Below are 17,210 nucleotides of genomic sequence, written 5' to 3'. Positions count from 1 at the left end.
AAAACTTGACACAAAACTAAAATTGTAGGCTCAAATTAGCATACCGAATTGCATTGGCTTAAATCATTGCATGTATGAGTCATTGCGTTTACATGTATGTGAAAGTACAGACCGACAGACGGTGAATCGTTTGACGAACTTAGTTCAAAAATTTGATAACTATCTATATTGAAAGTGCTAAACTTAGATACCAAATTTCATCTAGATAGCTCTTTGAGATTTATAATTATAGAGCTCAATTGTGAATTATGAATATCCTCTAAAGGGATTTCATTCAAAATTTGATAGAAATCTACAAATTTGGTAATAATTCCATATACCAAATGTCAGCCATTTAACTTAAAGCATTTATTTAGTTATGTATTCACAGATACAAACAACACCGCTTCATGTCCCTGCAACTATAATCCTCTGATTATTTAAACAGTGTAATGAGCATGAAGTGGGGGAGACATGGAAAGACGCTCCTGTCCTATCCATCCCTGTGACTATTGTTCGACGTCTAACATTTATTGATTGAAACTTGGTTAAGGGGATTTTAATATTGGACAAAAGAAAGCCGAATGCAATGAGCTATTTGAAATAAAAAATGGGAAGTAGCTTTGGCTTGTAAAGTAAACCATCAGAGATAAACTGAAAACTTTTGCTCTTTTACATAAAAAAAACTTACAGTTTGTTTGTGATTACAAAATTCAGACAAAAAAATAATAAAAATATTAACGAAAAATTAGAAATGGGAATAGAAATAAAAATAAGAAAGAAAAAAAAACACGGAACAGCACAAAAAAAATTGCAAATACAAATAAATACTATGTACAAACACAAAAATAACAGAAAATAAATATATAGATGTATAGATAGTGCTACTCTTGAGAATAGCATTCTTGAAATCTAAACAGATCTTGATTTTCTTCGAGATGACAAATCAATCTCCGAATTTTCATCCTGGATCCCTTTGAGGAGGCAACACTACGGAACCAACTGGTTCTAGTTCAGATGTTGGCTTGGTCATATCCAAGGAAGAAGTCAGCATACATTCTGTTGCGTAGTGGATCGGCGTAGCATCGAGATTTCCGCAAGGGCAGAATGCATTAAGGAACAGATTGAAACGCCGAAGATATAAGGGTAATGGCCCGTGGAATGTGAAGAAAAGTATATCTTCCCTTTACCAGTTACTTGGTTGAAGGGAGACTTTGGGGAGAATATTGAATGTCGTGTTCACAGACAGGTAGAGTTTAGTTTAGTTATATTAACGTCCCGTTGTAAAGCAACACTAGGGCTATTTTTGGACAGACCTCGTAATTTTGAACCGCGGTCAGATGACGAGGACGACACCTGAGTTGGCACCCCCCCCCCTCCCCTCTCCTCAACAGACAAGCAGACATATAAACATAATGTTAAAAATGTGTTTATCAGTCTTAGAGAAGTCTGAAAAGTGGAGATTCATCAAAATATCGAAATTTTTTGACAATCACATTATTAACTGTATAACTAATATGAGAGAAAGTAAAAACATGTAAGTACACCTATATACAATCGTTAAAGGCCTTAAATATTTACACGGGCACAAAATATTTTCATTTTAGATCTACCGAACCAGATATAGCGTCAAAGGTCTGCATCTATCAATTCTAGTTTCCACTTCGAAATTGATGTCACTTACATTCCGTTAGATAATCAAGAAATAGATTCAACAAATAGAATGAAAAAGAATGATGAAGCATCGGAAAAATACATGTGTCACCATTTTATTCATAGCAGTTGAATGTTGTCATGTATGTATGTCATGTCATGTATCATGTCATTATAACATTCAAGGGTTGCTTGCCTTCGATTCGGAAGCCTACAGAAAATTTCATGGTTATAATATGAATTTTACATGAATCACGTTATTGATTTTGGATTAACTTAATGTTTATTTATAGTCGCTGATCTAATAATCTTTGAAAATGTACGAATCCAGTTGAGCTATTTTAACAAATACTACTTTATGTAGCATCACACGAATTATTTTGTGAGAGTGACAAACTTGCTATTTCAGAGTTGATGAATTTCTTCATTCAGACCATAAACTTCATTTAATTTAACCATGAGCTCGAAATAGTTTGATTTAGCATTATCAACAATCTAATATATAAATGGACCACAAAAGAATGGGTGGTTAATAAAGAAATACGAACAAGTAAAACTTGTTGACTCAAATAATTTTTGAGAGAATAGAATAAGCATGTTGAAAGCACTAGATTTAACAGAAAACACATATTAAAATAATCAGTTCTAAAAAATCTAAGTTCACATCACTGAATTGTTTATAGAAACGGGAACATCGACATCTGATATTACCTGTATCTATTAACCTGTACATGCCTTTTTACAAGTGAAGTGCTATAAAATTAACTAAAACTAACAAAAAAATGAGGATTTTGAAGAAGAGAAAATCAAAAGGCAGACCAAAGAAATAGCTGAATTCAAAAATACCTCAAAAAATGCAAATATTATAAAATTAACAAAGAATTGTAATAAATAAAAAAAAGATTAGAAATGGCATATGTATACCAATAATTCATGGAATAATAGAAAATATGTAACTACATGTTAAAAATTGAAAAATTCTCTAGTAAGCGCATTTTCCTTATGTAATTCTTAGAATGTATGCAAACATGACAATGATCATGTTTGCATACATTCTAAGAAAATTATATGCAAACATGATCATTGTCAGATAATCAATCAAAAAACTCCACATTGTGTTGAGACATTCCGAGTCAGAATAATAAAAGGAATAATAATATTTTTAATAAAAGCAAAGGCAGTAAATGTTCATGCGATGTGTATTTGGAATTCACCAATTTTCTCCATTCATACAATATTAATAGTATACATGAAAAAAAGACGAGAATTCCTAAGAATCCATATTACTAGTAGCTTCTTATTAAAAATTACAAAATAAGACCATAACTGTATCTTCTAATATACAGTTATGGTCTTATATGGTCTTGTGATCTCTACTCTTTATATCTACTAATCAGGACCAATTTTCATAAAAAAATTAATGATGTTTTATTTTCCCAGTAGGACATTTGTCTTTTTCGTCTTCATCAAACATTTCTACCTGTAGTCAGCATTCTTTTTTTAATGTAATAACATTGTGGGAGCTTTGAGAAGAGGTAACCGCTTAAAATTACACTTCTTTTGAGAGCTAAAATCTCTAAAAAGTTATAATTAATAATTTGCTTTTTCATAAATCATATTCTTCAATCAAAATTCGGGGACAGGTTTAGACATTTTGTGGCCTAAGGCAATGTGCATTAAAAATGCTCTATTTTAATGAATTTAACAATTTAGTTTCACATTTCAACACAATCTTAATATAAATAACATGCTAACGATTTATTTTTAAAAATGTATAATTTAGGAACATTTTTAAAGTTATTGTGGTCCTTAATGTTTATTATGGCTTGTGATTGCTTGGGAGGCAGGTTTTGAGACTCTAGATAAAGACTCTATTAAAGATCTACACAAGGGATATTGCAAAACCTCAAAACCCTTTATTTTATGCAGTAACGCACACACAAAAAGATATTAAAGTAATAAATTCAAATAGAGATTAAATTTGTTAAGGTAGACAAGCTGATTAATCGAATTTATTAACTATTCCGAAAATTTTCTATTACGGAAGTCGGATTTTCTAATAATTCGTTTCAGCAAGCCTTTTTATATATGAGTGTCAAATTTTATTGCGAAATTCGCAGTAGTTCTTGAGATACCGCCGAAAAACAGCCAACAATCCGGGGACCATATATTAAATAAATTTCTGATCTTTAATAGATTTATCCTTAATATGAATATGATTTTTCAAAATATAAATATATATTTGTTTTCATTTAAATATTGTAGTATTTCCATTACTTTTAAAATGAACCCATTATTTTAACTTTTTAATTGATCCCGAAATAAAAAATTATCATACATCTTAAATTTTACGTCGAATGAAATACTGTTGTTGAATAACTTTTTTGACCTCTGATTGGTGTAATGCGAATTAAGAAAAGATATTTTGAGCCAATGAAATTATCGGTATTTATTAAAAGGAGGGAATTTTATTTTCAGACGGAAACGATTGTTAATCGGATAGAAGATTTATTAAGTTTTCAGAGAAGTATTTAGTTATAACGAAAATATTACACTCATGATTTTTACACAGAGTTAACAGTTTAATTATTTCTTGCTCAAAGCAAATGTCTAACATTTTAGATTTTTAGATTTATTATCATTTTGATTTATTCGACAACTCTGAAAAATTGCATATTTGATTTACAACGACTTGTCTGTGAACCCATTTACTCAAAAATAAAGCGTGTTAGGAGGATGAAATTTGATATAAGTTTCTTACATCAAAGTCATTAGTTTGAAAGAAGTTTTTACTGAAATTGTTTAATAGAAATCTATCTAAACATCTAAATCTGTGCAAACATAATTTTAAAAATGGCTAGATGGGTGAAATTTGTACATGCTAAATCATCAGACTTGTATATTAGTGTTAAATTTCAAAATTTCAGTTCTATGAAAAGATTATCTGATTAGTTGTGACACCTAAAATGATCTTTGTCGAATTTTTGATTCGATCATTCTAAAACATGAGTTATATTGAATTAAATGCAATAAACAAAGAAGTTTAACGGAAGCATATTGTATAACATATGGAAAAACTGTTGAATTTAAAAACGGGAAGTCATTGAAAATTCTTGATGAACTGCGTGATACTTTGATGTTTTTTTTTAACATGTCAATATTTATAGACTGGCGTGTTGTATGTCATTTGCGAGAAGATTTTTGTAAAAATGATCGCGCGATCTCTCATCTGATTTTTGTGAAAATCATTCATTGAAATATTTAAAAAAAATTAGTACCATACAATGTTACTGTAAGAATGACAGAATGATGGACATTCTATAATTTACGCAGCGATTGATGCAATCAGAAGAAATATATGCGAATGAATTGAATAAAATCTGTTATCCTATTGCTAGAGGTTTAAAATAAGTTTTTTTATAAATGCGATTGCAAAGTGAAATATATTTCGTAATTCTTAGGGAATCACCTCTAAGAGTAACGAAATACTGATATTTTGGAAAATACTCCACTTGTTTAAAAAAAAATTATGAATGAATGCTCAACATTAATCCACTGAGTAAGTAAATAATTGACGCTAATTAATTTCCTTATTTTTGAGTTATTTAACTTACTGAATGGTAAGAAATGGTACGGATGTTGCTGGATTGCTTTTTCATTTATTTGAAAACACTAATAATAATAAAATAAAAAGTAATCATTAATTAAAGATTAGACAATCAATCTATCCTATAATCAAATTTTATAGTATTCTGAGTGGAAAAAAAAACAATAATATTTTTAAAGAAAGCGCAATTCATGTTAGATTAAAATCGTCTGATTTGAAAATAAATTTAACTAAGTGCAATATTATAATAGCTATTAAAATGTGAGCTTTATGAAGCATAGATCTATAAATACAATTAAATTAAATATAAGTGAAGTCAAAAAGTGAGTGTTACAAGTCGAGTACAGAATTTTTTTTCAATTTTTGTGAATATTTAAAAACTACTTGGTGTATATGTACAATTTTTTGAATTTTGGCACTTTATCATGACAAATTTGCTGCCATGCAAAAATTTTGTTGTTTTACAATTCATTTTTTTTTCTGCACTAATGTTTAATAATGCATAAAAAAAATATTAAGTTTGCGTTATTTATGCATTTATTTCATGATTTTATGAAGTATGATAATTATCTTTAACTGAGTGAAAATGTTTTTAGATATATATAGAATAATAGATTCATAACATTGGAAGAGTTCTCAGAAGAATTTAAAATGTTATATGATTCAAGAGTTATACGACTTTTCATAATCCTATAATTGTCAAAAGTATCATTACAATTTCATGAAATTTTATTGAGAGATCAATTTCATGAAGCCAGATTGATTCGGCTAAAAAAATGGATAACCATAATAGAAAAATTTATTACTCGTAGTTAATTAATTATATTGATAACTACTTTAATTAGTTATATTAATTAACTTTGTTAATCAATTTATTGTTTGGAGAAAACCTGTCTCCTCGAGTCACTCCCATCGACACTAAAATTCAAAAGATGCGATAATAAGTAAAAAAGTTACAATGTGTGTGTTTTTGTTGTTGTTGTTGTTGTTGCTGCTGATGGCTATAGCATAAAATCACTCCAATTGTATTATTTTTTGAACAACCAAATAAACATTTTTTTCTTTAAAGTGTTACTAGAAGCTTCATTGATAATTAAAGAAACATGGTATGAGATGAAAAGGTAAAACTTTTGGAAATAAATGATAACACTTTCGCAATTCTTTACCCAAATTCCTTTTCTTAAGGTATCCGACTAAAATGAAAACATAAACTTGGATGATAATTATCATTTTTTTTTTTTTTTTTTGCTGTTTCATAAAATATGTTCGTTTCTGTTTACAATGATATCTTTATTTTGTATCTATGTCAGTTAGAAGTCAAATTATAGAAAATTATTGACATGTAAATGGTGCTTATTTATAAGCATTTTAAAATTTTAAATACATTTTCAGAATAAAGGGTTTTTTCAGAATTCTATTGTACGGGTATCATCTTATCTCAAAAAATAATCAAGATATCTTAATGAAAATGTAATAAACTATAAATTTAATCAATCCTGCTGGTTTTACGTTGTTTTATATTTTTTGTGTTGTACTAATTTTTTTACATTTTTTACGATCATGCATTCTAGTTTCAATTACGTATTCATTTAAAATATTTGAGTAATTTAATGAATCAACATTTTTCGAAATCAAAAACACTGTATTTGAAAAAATAAAGAAATCAGGAAATATATATGGGCCAAAATGAATGATAATTTTCGTATAAGTATTATTCAAATAAGTAATTTTTGGCATTATTCAAATCTTGAAGTAGCATAATATGCAGATCGAGTTATCTGCATCTTCTGTTCATAACATAATTGAAATAAAAAGCACAGTAAAAGGAGACTAGAGCATTTGGCTCCTTCCTAAGAGTAATAAAAATGCAATGATACCATCAAAAGAAAGAGTAAATGAAGTTATATTTCTTCACTATCTGTTTATTTAATTACATAACTAGTTCTCTTTGGCATTCAATCATCTACATATGAAATGAAGCGTGACACGGCTGATACTTGCAGGAAAGGTCGAGTTTTAAGACCATGAACCACGTTCCTCCGGAAGCAAAAATTTTGGAGGTATATATACTGGATTGTTTGATAGAAGCAGACAGAGAACCTCTTGGGTTCGATCAAACAATTACTTTTCCATTGACTTCAGCCATTTCTTCTAAGAGGTGCGTTTTCTTTACTTTGGATATATTGGTCAAGTATACTTTTGCTTATTAAACACACTTCTGAGGTATAGATTTATTTTGAATAGAAACAGATTCATTATCATACATCGAACCCCGCGAATATATTTTACATTGAAATATTATTTTCACTTGCAAATTACGCGTTCAACAGTTCAATAGTTATTATTAAATAATAAAACTATATTCAAACATCAAATAACAATGGCAAAGAATATATTTTATGTTATTTGGAAATGCATGCGATAAGAATTTTATATTACATAATGTATTTTAAATCAGTCAGATATTGAATAGATACAGACTTCTTCATTAAGTTTCTTTTAGCTCTCATGTTAAATTCAAATTAATATAATTTAAAATTTGAAAATTATTTTTAATAAAACGGTATTGTTAGATTGGTGGAGAATCACTTTCAAAAATATATACCCATTTGTAGGAATAATGGATTCTAAAGTAGTAAATAGTAAGTGAGTACATAATGGATTCTAAATCAATCAGATATTGAATAGATGCCGACTTTTTAACTATGTTTCTTTTAGCTTTTATGTTGAATTCAAATGAATATAATTTAAAATTTGAAAATTATTTTTAACAAAATTGTATTGTTAGACTGGTAGAGAACCGCTTTCAAAAGTGTATATCCATTTGTAGGATTTATTGAACTGCAGAACTACATAATGGATTTTAAATCAGATACTGAATTTGAATGGATTTAGAAGTAAAATTATTTTTAATATTTTAGATGGTATAAATCAAGCAGTGAACTAAATATTAAATCCAAATTGAGATGCAATAAAATTTAAGAATTAGTAAAGAAAAAATCATATTGCTGTGGACATATATGAATATGAATGAAAGATATGTGTTTAATTTTGAAATGAGAGAAAAAAAATCAATAGAATTTTAGAAATTTTATTCTAGAATGAAATTTAAAGTTCTAAAGAAAATTTATTCTCATTGTTTCTTATAGACTCCTTAAATTCGATTTTTATTAAAAAATACTACCTTTTGTGGAATTATGGTTGGTTGAGTCGTAAGAACTTATTTTATTCTATCATCTTTATAAATTTATATGCTCCATGAACGTAATTAGTGGCTAAAGGCTTCTGTCATGCATTTGGGTTTTACTTTCGAACCCTGCATTGCGCATTTAAATGTTTATCTTGATACCCATCTTAAAATGTTTTTATTGACTCGCGTTTTGCTGTGTCTTTTAGTTCGGTACAAATTTTGCAACAGATTTTAAATTAATTTCAAGATGAGCGAGAGGTTTCAAACTTTAAACTTCGCTCAGAACTGGGTGATAATGCATCTTAACTGCATCTTTGTTGTTCGGTATAAATTTTGTACTCGAATAAAAAATTTCTTTGCCGTCAGATGCAGCATACCAACTTATTAATCCATCGGAAAGTTAGTTAAAAATCGATTGCAACATTTCACATAAACGAAACTAAAAAGTGAAAAACCATTATTTAGATTTTTTGTTAAATATTATATATACAAAATTTTTCTCTTTGCCCGTACAGACTCCTAACTCCATACAGCTTATCCTTCAAATTTATGATAGAGGATTTTAAAACTTCACAATCGAAGTTTTCAGGACAATTTATTGTTCTCAATTTTTTACTTCATTTATTTATTTATTTGCGTCACCTGTTCCATATTCAGAAATAGTACAATAATTTAATTAATGTAATGCGATAACTAAGAACATAATCTTAATACTGCATAACTCACAGATTTGGCACTTTCTACCAATTCGTTCCTTTTCCGATCTCATTTTTAATAAAGGATTCTACCCCTCAGCCCAGCGGCCCTAAGTAGCCATCTAATGGAAATCCGCCTCTATTTGGAGCAAACCACAATTTTGAAACGGTCAAATGACGAGAGCGATACCTGGCCTGGCCTCAAAGCTGCCGCACTCACCATCAAAAAAGCATTTGGGCTCAACGGATCTAGCAAACGTTTAGGTCTGCATATATTACGGTTTTTCGGTAACACAGGGTTCCGGACTTTCAGCCTTCCGGGCTTGATGCTGAGACAATACCACCAGGCCACCACAGTAAAATAGTCTACCCAAAAAAATCAAACTGATTCGATTTAGAAGATTATGTCCGTTGATTTCATGACATAAATTACAGCACTTTCAGATTTACCTCGGTTTTTATTTATTTATGGATTGTTGCTGCTGCTTCATTTTATGCTCTGGTGAACAGATTCGGTAACTAATATGAAGAACTAGTGAGAAGAAACACATGAAGAAATGGATTTAAAATACTTTTGAATTTGTTAAGATTTCAGTCAATATTTTCAGTTAGTCGAATGGAATTTCAATAGAATTCATTCAATCATAGGCTATTCAAATTTATAAAATGTCTAAAGCAATATAATTTTCTTTGTTGCAGACTGGTTTCTGTTGAAACCCGGTGAATTCAAGTAACGTTAGTTTTATTACAAATATAGAAATTTGGTTTGTTTCAGTTTTCAGCAATGTTATTTTAGCTTTTATTTTTACTTTAAATGTTCAATGACATTGGCATCAATTTGAAGTCAGCTTAGATAAGAAAGCAATAATCTTTGAAGGTCTGACTTCTTTATGAACTATTGTAAAGAAATAAATGGAAATAAATACCTTTAGTTTCACTTCATGATTTTATCAAAAAGGCGAATTAAAACATTCTAGAATGTCTTAAAATAAAAAACATCATAAATGCTATAAATTTTAACTTTTGTAGCATTTTATTTATAAATATATTTATGTGAATATGTAAATAATTTTTTCAATGAAATTTCTTTCGAATTTTTATTATAATAAATTAATATAATAGGATATATATATATATATATATATATATCAAGCATTAATTCTTTTCTGTGTTTAGATGGCTATTTCCGTAAAAATTTGCTTTCTGCTGGTAGCAGTAGCTGCCTGCTATGTAGCAGCCGAACCGGAACCAGAACCAGAACCTCATCATGGGTAAGTAGAGTTCAATTAGTTTTCGTAAATATCTGGGACTCATTAATTCAATTACAATTTGTAATTATTTATGATAAAATTTCGAAGCAGTATGTATCTAGCACATACGGGAATGAAGAGAATTAATAAGTTTTGAGAATTAACCCCTTCGCTGTCCTCTCCTGTCTTTGAAAATTTCTTTTTTTTTTTTCCTTTGTTTCCCGCTGCATTAGAACAAAGAAAAATAAATACTCAAACAAGTAAACATTTACAAAGCGTTTTAAACATTTAAAAGCTCTAAAATGTTGAAGAACGCTTGAAGCGCATTACGGAAAAAACCAAAGTGAGCACAGCATGTTTCAAATATCTAGTTGTATTCTAGGAAATGACAACAGTGTTTATAAATGTGTGATTCTAAAAGCTTTTAACACAACTTACATTATAAGTTAAATTAAGTTTACTCAGTTTAAATTGTCAAATATTCATAATTTTTAAAGTGTGTCTTTTATTATATTCATGCAAAAATAAGCAGAATTTTCATGTCTTGATTATACAAATTCGGAAGTTCCAGAATAAAACCACCACGATAATGGTAAAAATGAATATGTTTGGATTTCATCACCATCATAAAAATATTGTCGGAATACATTTTAAAAACATTTCTAAAAATTAAGTAAAATAAGACAAAAAAAACTTTTACAGCAACTAAATTGATATAATTGAAAAAAAAATCTTAATTTTAATAGGGTATGAAAATTTCTTTTACGGGCTTAACTTTAATTCAATAAAATTTCAAAAGAATTGCTATGAGGAGCTCATTCCCCCAATTAATAGATTACTTGCCAAATTTGTAAGCACAGATCTAATAATCTATCCAGGAAAGAGACAATACAAACATTAAGCATTAATATGTTTGCAGTAATGTTATATTTTAAATCAAACATTAGCTTTATTATCAATAGAATATGTAATAGCTTATTGTTAGCAGAATAAGACAATATATATCAAAATACTGTAATAAATATTTATTGTTTTATAATAATTATTTTATAAATATCATAATACTGTAATAAATATTTATTGTTTTATAATAATTATTTTATAAATATTTATTGTTTTATTACAACAGAAAAGAAGTTATTGTGATAAAAGATAAGAGTGAACACAAGCATCATCATCATCACCATCACCACCATAAACATGACCATGGACACAAACACAAGCATGGACATCATCATCATCATGGACACGACCATCACCATAAGCACGGTCACCATCACCATCATGGACATGACCATAAGCATGGTCACCATCATGGACATCATCATGCGCATCACCATGGTCATCACCATCATCATGGGCATGATCATCACCATGGACATCATCATGGTCATCATCATCATCATGGTCACCACCATGAACATGGACACCATCATGGACATCATCATGGTCACCATCACGGTCACCACCATGCTCATCACCACGGTCACCACCATGGACATCATCATGGACATCACCACGGACATCACCACCATCATGGTCATCATCATCAACACGGACATCATCATGCTCATCACCATGGCCATCATCATGGGCATCATCATCAACACGGCCATCATCATGGACATCATCACGGACACCATCATCATCACGGTCACCATCATGGTCATCACCATGGGCATCACCATGGCCACCACCATGGCCACCATCATGGTCATCATCATGGACATCATCACAAACATCAACATGGACATCATCATGGTCATCACCATGGTCATCATCATGGACATCATCATGGTCATCACCACGGTCACCATCACGGCCATCATCATGGACATCATCACGGTCACCACCACGGTCACCATCACGGGCACCATCATGGACACCATCATGGTCATCACCATGGTCATCATCATGGTCACCACCATGACCATCACCACGGACATCACCATGGTCATCAACATCATGGCCACCATCTCAGAAGGGCTGATATTCTTCAAAAAGGTCTTCATGATTTCGATGGTCTCCTTGGATTCCATTTTCGGCGTTAAGAATCTCAAAATTAGGAATGATTTCTTCTCCAATGTAATTCATTGGAATCCTATAATATCTTTACTGCCAAAGTAATTTGAGATTCAATGTCTTTTGCCAATAGCATGCGCTTGCAAGTTTTCGGTTTCAATACCGTTCTAGTCAGTATGAGCTCTCAAATTATAATTTTTATCTCGGGGCGAAATTCTATGCTAATTTGAGAATATCTACTGAATATGTGCTGTTTCTGTTTGAAAAGTTTATATGATCTTCCTTAATCTATATTATTTTGATGTTTATTTGAAAATCTATTTATATATAAGAATCTTCTGTATATGGTTTGAATAGAAATAAATATTTTACAGATCTGAAAATGCATTCTAATTCTAACTTGCTCTTTAACACTCAAGTTTCTTTTCTAAAATTTGAAGCAAATTTCCCAGATTCATTTTAAGACTTTCAAAATATTTTCGTTACGTTTTTCGAATCAATTGTCTACTGTAAAACCAAAATTTTGATGAACTTAAAACTAAATTTTTAAAAACGAGAAAATGGTATTGCAATTTGTAACACTATTATATGTGTTTGTTGCTTTAGAAAATGAGAAATCTTAATAAAATATATGCTTCAATGTGAATTAATTATGCAACAACCTTTACCTTCTCCCTTTGAAAAAACATACAAATCTTAAACGCTAAATTTCAAATTGCAATGAATTTATTTTGCTTTAAATCAATATTTCCTTCTATGTAAACAACAAACTCAATTCAATACATCCAAAGATTTGTAGAGCACACATAATATTATTCATAAGAAATGTCACTTTTAACTCTCATTATATATTTAAAATGCGAATTGCTCGCAACTTTAAGTTTGAGTAACTGAATGAAACAATACATCAGCTATAACTCATCTGTTGCACCCGTATTTAAAAAGATATTCAAATTAAGAAAAACTGAAAATACTTTCAAGTTCGAAGAATTAAAAATAATTCTAGCCAATATTATAAATATAGCTTTCAAGCAGAACAACATTAAGTAGAGTTTATTTAGAGATGAAACTGAGAAACAGAATGCATGGATTCTCCAAACACAGATAATATTTTCCTTTTTCAGGATTAATATTTGATTCTTTGCGATATAATTTTTTATAACTTTAATTGTCATTTATATTTAACGCCTATTGAATAAGTTTAAATAAATTAATAATGAAAGAAATGTAATGTTGCATTAGCGGTTTATGGAAAAAATCAGACACGATTTTTGCCTTACTGTGGTTAAAAGAATATTCTTATTATTTATTTAATCCTATAGTATTATAAATTTAATATTTTATTTACTAAAAACAGCTCTGCTCCAGTATACGCATATGCCGAATTTGACGATAAACGGTAATTCCTGGCTGCCCTAACCGCCCTCATTGCTGTACTTTATGGAAAACATAAAATCTAACTTTACAGACAACCAGTACTTGTGTGTTAATTGCATGATATTGGAGAACTTAAATCTCTATTGACTGATTCTTTTCTTGCTCACCGCTTCGATCAGATGAATTGCTGTAGTGGCAGCTTCTTGACGAAAAAAATGGCGCCAATAGGCTATATACGTCAGCTGCTCTCTAAAAACAATAACTGAAGTTTTATCTGGTTTCTAAAATAAATTCATTATTTTTTTTTTTATTTTCAAAATTCTTTTTTTAAAATGAAATTACATTTTCATCAATAGCATTATAAGATACGATAGTACGATAGGGCCAGGATAGTCTGGTTGGTAGGGCGTTGGATCCGCATCTCTTGAGTTCGAACCCCACCGCTCGTAAACTCACCGTGTATGTGGTGGCTGATGCACGTATAAATCTGTCTTGACCACAAAGTCCTCCATGTAAAGACGATACCCTTGGGAGTACTGGTTTTGAGGTGATCTCTGTCTGATTCAGGTCTAAATTATAATCTGTGGAAGAGTGAATGAAAGGCATGAATGAAGTCCGCCCCGTAAAAAGAGTTGTAAAGCATAAATAACTAAGACATACTCTTGGTCATGATGGCGCTACTGAAAATAAGAAACGATACCCCTGCTTAAACTCGTTGACTTCATCAGCGGGCTTGTCTATGACATGTGCCAAAAGAAACGACAACATATACGATTACGGTACTACAAAACATTGATTTATGATCTAATCCATAGCTCAAATCCTACAGAGCGTGGAACACAAAATGTCGCCAAAAAAATGGCCTTAAAATCTGATATTGTAATAAACCAGAGCAAATGGTCTCCTTGAAACTTTCCTATATACTCTCTAATATAGGTAGATGTTATCGTCTTTTCATCGCGTAAATTTGTTTTACGCGATCCAATTTTAATTTTCATCACGAGAGTTGTGTGCTCCATAGTATAGTACAGAAAACAAGTATTTGTACATTAATTCCATGCATCTGTAAACACAGTTATGAAATTTCGAACATGGCAATGAATCTTAAGTATGACGATTTGTTTTTGGCGATTAATTGCTAACAACCCCTTAGTATACAAGTACCAGAAAATTTAATACCCTAGTACCCAACATATTGCAACCAAAATTTGACGCAGAACTGTAGTGCCAAAGTCACACACCAAATTTCAGTTATTTATATCAATTGTATTTTTGAATTATTATGTTTACATTATTAAAAAAATACAAACCATCAAACAATCAAATTTTGATAGATTTGGTTCCAGATTAGCTACATAGGCTACTACAACTGTTAGGATATACATTATTAATGCTAACTCTATGCAACAAATATTATTTATCTAGTTATCTGCTTTTGCAGACGTCGATTTCACAGCTGGATAAAAAACTTCTTCTGAATGTTTTTCATTTCAACATTTAGAAATTTGATGTAAAAACCATATACCAAATTTCATCTGTTTAGTTCAAAATGTTTTTGAGATATTGTGTTCACAGATGAATGGTTAGACAAACAGATATAATTCAAAAAATGTGTTTTTCGATCTCAAAGATATTTGAAATTCGGTGATTCTTCAAAATCTCAACATCGATCTTCGAGTTTGATGATTATAATACTTTCTCTTTGTATAATTCGTTTGAGAGAAAGTAAAAAGGAATGGCAATAATTGTTTAGCAGCTTCTCAGATAATCTCTCACATTTTTTTGTGATTATTCGATTTTTTAATGGAAATTCTGATATGTATAAGATATTTTCTACACATTTTATTTTTTTTTAAATAATATAAAAGATATGTTTGGCATTATATATATAAACAAAATGAATAGACCGTAATAACAATAATATTGCCATTACATTTTCACAAACAAGTTATGCATCAACAGTTAAAAGGAAATTAAAATTTAATATTAAATAAATTAATAATAAAGTATAATTAATAGTAAACATTTAATCAATAATAAAATTTTATTTTGCTAACTAAAATGGTATGTGAGTCACTTTCTTTCTTAAATTCAATATTTGTTTGTTTTTGAAGAAATCAAATTTTACCATAAATTATCTGAATATGACTTAAATGAGCTATATTTAATTTTTTTAGAAATGTAAAAAATGAAATACATCTTATGATCTAGCATTCTTATTCTTAGCATTCATGAGAAAAAAATATTTCAAGCTAAATCGAAGTTGTTCCAGAAACTTGCAAAAGCTGCATAAATCCAGTTATACTATTAATAAAGTTATTAAAAATTTGGAAAACTAAATCAATGACGGATAAAGATATATAGATAATATATTTTTATACTACAGTGGAAAAATTGTTCAAAATCAGAAAACAGTAATAAAATTAAGACTTTATTTCTTCAAAAATTTAGAATATAAAAGAGGTAAAAGATAAAGGAGCAGAAACAGTATGATTGTCTGTAACTTACAGATAAAAAAGAGATGATTTTCACGAGATCTCTTTAAAAGTAAAATCTGAAACATTCAAACAAATTCGAAATAATTGCTTGATCTTGATAATTTAAAGTTCCATTAATAATTCAATATATCCACAGCATTTTTTTCATATATCTAGATATTATTCATCTACGGAAATATGCTTTCTGCAGGTTCATTAAATTAAAATTTAACTATATTTTTAAAAAAATTCTTTTGTAAATCTATGTAAAACTTGATTTTTTTAAAAATTAAAGTTACTGATGATAATATGGGCATAAAATTCTAGTAAAATTAAATGGAGTACTAAAAAGTGTTAACTTACAAACCAAAAATTTTTATAATTAATTTTATTAATCTTAAATATGCGCCTCATTAAAGACAAGAGAAACATGATTCTATATTTCCTGTCATCGCTCGGAAACATTAAAAAAATATGTTTCAGTCTTAACAAATACTTCAACCTAAAAATCAACTTAAGAATCAAGCAATTAAAAAAGAAAACGATACTGGAAATCCCAAAGCTGTTGAAGTAATTACTTCACCGCCTTACACGTCCATCCTTCCGCGAGTACGCGAGGTAAATAAACTCTTTTTTTTTTTTCCTTCACTTAATTGGCGAAAAGTAATAATAAAATTTGGTGATAGTCGGAAACCGTAATTAACCGTAAATAAAATTTCACGACAAGTGTAACAGCTTTTATATGAAACCAATTATTACAACGTATTAGAAGGCCACGATTATTCCAAGCAGATCACGTGATCCCGATGACTGAATCGCAAATAGTTTTCCCGAAAATGTCGTCTGAACTGTTCGCAATAGGACTATTCCAGGACAACAACATAAAAGCAGATATTGCGCGCAATAATTAACCTCATGTGAATGCATTTTGATTTTATTCTACGCTTAGAATAAGTTGGG

Source organism: Argiope bruennichi, chromosome 5, assembly GCF_947563725.1.
Source record: "Argiope bruennichi chromosome 5, qqArgBrue1.1, whole genome shotgun sequence".
NCBI classification, from domain to species: domain Eukaryota; kingdom Metazoa; phylum Arthropoda; class Arachnida; order Araneae; family Araneidae; genus Argiope; species Argiope bruennichi.
This window is presented reverse-complemented; position numbering follows the sequence as displayed.